The sequence below is a fragment of the Oncorhynchus gorbuscha genome, unplaced genomic scaffold (genome assembly GCF_021184085.1).
Source record: "Oncorhynchus gorbuscha isolate QuinsamMale2020 ecotype Even-year unplaced genomic scaffold, OgorEven_v1.0 Un_scaffold_18713, whole genome shotgun sequence".
NCBI lineage: Eukaryota > Metazoa > Chordata > Actinopteri > Salmoniformes > Salmonidae > Oncorhynchus > Oncorhynchus gorbuscha.
Window position 1 is genome coordinate 448 of NW_025760163.1, and position 3,425 is coordinate 3,872.

At 37.8% G+C, this 3,425-nt stretch overlaps 1 non-coding gene across 1 annotated transcript; it reads left to right on the forward strand.

Moving 5' to 3' along the window:
- Positions 1-1,530: 1,530 nt before the first annotated feature.
- On the forward strand, positions 1,531-1,602 carry trnae-cuc. Its single transcript has one exon. It is a non-coding gene; the product is annotated as a tRNA-Glu (tRNA).
- Positions 1,603-3,425: the final 1,823 nt, after the last annotated feature.

Below are 3,425 nucleotides of genomic sequence, written 5' to 3' on the forward strand. Positions count from 1 at the left end.
GAAGGATCGGCTACAACGACCAAGAGCCAACAGGCAGGCAGGCTACTACTTAATATTATGACTGGAGTTATGTGTAACTGTAGGCTGAGAAAGTGCACTGCTGCATAGTTAGCATAGATAGTTAACGGGAGCTAGCTGAACTAGCTTCTCTTCTTCCCGGTTTTGATCCAGTCCAAGACAGGTACTATGTAATCATATTTGATCCAGTCCAAGACAGGTAATATGTAATCATATCTGATCCAGTCCAAGACAGGTACTATGTAATCATATCTGATCCAGTCCAAGACAGGTACTATGTAATCATATCTGATCCAGTCCTACACAGGGTACTATGTAATCATATCTGATCCAGTCCTACACAGGTACTATGTAATCATATCTGATCCAGTCCTAGACAGGTACTATGTAATCATATCTGATCCAGTCCAAGACAGGTACTATGTAATCATATCTGATCCAGTCCAAGACAGGTAATTTGCAGAATAATATAAAATGGTCTGAGACCAGGCTGGGGAGCAGGGAGTTGTATTTAATGATAAATAACCTAGTTATGATAGCAGGAGTCTGCTTGGTTAGTTGCTGTCTCTCCCTTCACTCCTCCCTGGTCTCAGACCATTTCATGTTATTATAGGACAGAACCTATTCACAGGTACAGAACTTCCTCCCTGTCTCAGACCATTTCATGTTATTCTGTATGTAAATCCGATAGACTCCATTTATAGGTTACGTTTGGTATGGTTACATAAGACAGGAGGTTAATGAAAAACGAGAGGACAAGAGTTTCAACTGTTAGACACCACCAGAGTGTCTACTGTTAAGTCAAAGATGTTTAATTCATCCAAGATGAACCACAGCCTGTTGTTTCCAATGGAAACAAATGAATCTTAGTGGGCAGAACATGCAAGGAACAAAGATCAAACGGTTCATCGATGAAAAAAATGAGCAGAAATTTGGCCATAATCCATCTCGCTCCATCTTCTCCCACTGCTCGGCACTGGGCTTCCTCTCACTACCATATTTGGTAGTGAGAGTGAAACGTCAATCGGATGCTTCACATTTATACATCCTGTGAAATATCTGTCTCATTGTTCAATCTGTAGTTTAGTTCACGCTACCAGGGAAATGTACAAAGCTTTCCAAACTGTGGAGGGTAGCAATTTCACAGCGTCTGAACACGCGACAGTGAAAAAAAAAAATAAAAAACGTAAAACCAAGAAACAACAACAAAGAAATCTAAAAACAGAAAATGTCAAAACATTAAAATCTGCAGCTTTCATTGAAACAAAGTCATGAGGCAGACACAAGGATGGCAGAAAATAACACGGAAAACGTTCACTTTCAAATACAACTGATCAAATGGGGATTTACATACTCTTTTGTAAACATTCAAAATATAAGCGTTGTTTTAATAAAATAAAAAATAAAACAGTCTGTTCCCTGACCGTAGTTCCCTGAATTGAACCACCAGACTACCATGGAAAGCTCCTGGTATCAGGACAGTTTGACTTTTCACTTGATTACATATAGCTTTCCCTGGTGGTCTAGTGGTTAGGATTCGGCGCTCTCACCGCCGCGGCCCGGGTTCGATTCCCGGTCAGGGAACACATAGTTTTTTAAATTTTATTAAAACTACGCTTACATTTTAAATTTTACAAAAAATAATGTAAATCCACATTTGATCCGTTGTAATTGAAAGCGAACGTTTACCGTGTTACTTTCTGATATCCTTTCGCTTTCAGATTAAAAAAAGGTGTGTTCCAGTTTGACTTTTCACTTGAGTACATATAACTTTCCCTGGTGGTCTAGTGGTTAGGATTCGGCGCTCTCAACGAGTTCGATTCCCGGTCAGGAACATAGTTTTTAATTTTATTAAAACTACGCTTTTACATTTTTAAATTTTACAAAAAATAATGTAAATCCACATTTGATCGTTGTAATTGAAAGCGGTTGCAAGTATTTACTTTCTGATATCCTTTCGCTTTCGTGTTACTTTTCACTTGAGATATAACTTTCCTGGTGGTCATTCGGCCGCTCTCACCGCCGCGGCCCGGGTTCGATTCCCGGTCAGGGAACACATAGTTTTTTTAAATTTTATTAAAACTACGCTTTTACATTTTAAATTTTACAAAAAATAATGTAAATCCACATTTGATCCGTTGTATTTGAAAGCGAACGTTTACCGTGTTACTTTCTGATATCCTTTCGCTTTCAAATTAAAAAAAGGTGTGTTCCCTGACCGGGAATCGAACCCGGGCCGCGGCGGTGAGAGCGCCGAATCCTAACCACTAGACAACCAGGGAATGCTACTATTTAAAGGACAGTTTGACTTTTCTCCTCATTACTCAGCGCTGACTTACAACTGAGGTTTAACTTGTCGATCTTTCTTTGAAAGAAACAATTACCACAGATACAAGTTAACAGTATCTTTGCAATGACACATCCAGAAGCTCTGTGCACGGCTTCCACCTCTCAGCACTGTCGGCTTTCTGTCTGTTAGACAAGCTAACTTTAGTGTGCACGGCTTCCACCTCTCAGCACTGTAAGACTTTCTTTTTAGTGGAAGTGACGCTTGTGGAGACTTTAACGTTAGCTATGTGGAGTTCAAAGTCAAGCTGTTCCACTCTGATGTTGATGAAAGTCCGACTGTCTAGCAGAACCAGCGGCAGGAGAGGCCCCGGGCGGGTGGAACCACGGATAAAAGTCGCCAAAACAGCAAACTCTGTAGGTGGGTCTTCGATGATGAAGACGGCATGACAGCAGGAGCTAAGGACCAATAACCAGGTATGTACAGCATACATCAAACAAACATTATTGGGGCAACAGGTAGCGTAGTCTGTGTTGTATTACGTTCACTACTACTGTCATACAGAAGCCACGTCTATCTATCTATCTATCTATCTATCTATCTATCTATCTATCTATCTATCTATCTATTTAAATAAAGGTTAAATAAATAAAAATATGTCTATCTATCTCAGTCTGACTGTCTAATGAGTCAATCAGTCACTGTACATACAGTATGTACAGTATAAATGTATATAGTAGTATGTACAGTATAAATGTATATAGTAGTATGTACAGTATAAATGTATATAGTAGTATGTACAGTATAAATGTATATAGTAGTATGTACAGTATAAATGTATATAGTAGTATGTACAGTATAAAATGTATATAGTAGTATGTACAGTATAAATGTATATAGTAGTATGTACAGTATAAATATATATAGTAGTATGTACAGTATAAATGTATATAGTAGTATGTACAGTATAAATGTATATAGTAGTATGTACAGTATAAATGTATATAGTAGTATGTACAGTATAAAGTATATAAATGTATATAGTAGTATGTACAGTATAAATGTATATAGTAGTATGTACAGTATAAATGTATATAGTAGTATGTACAGTATAAATGTA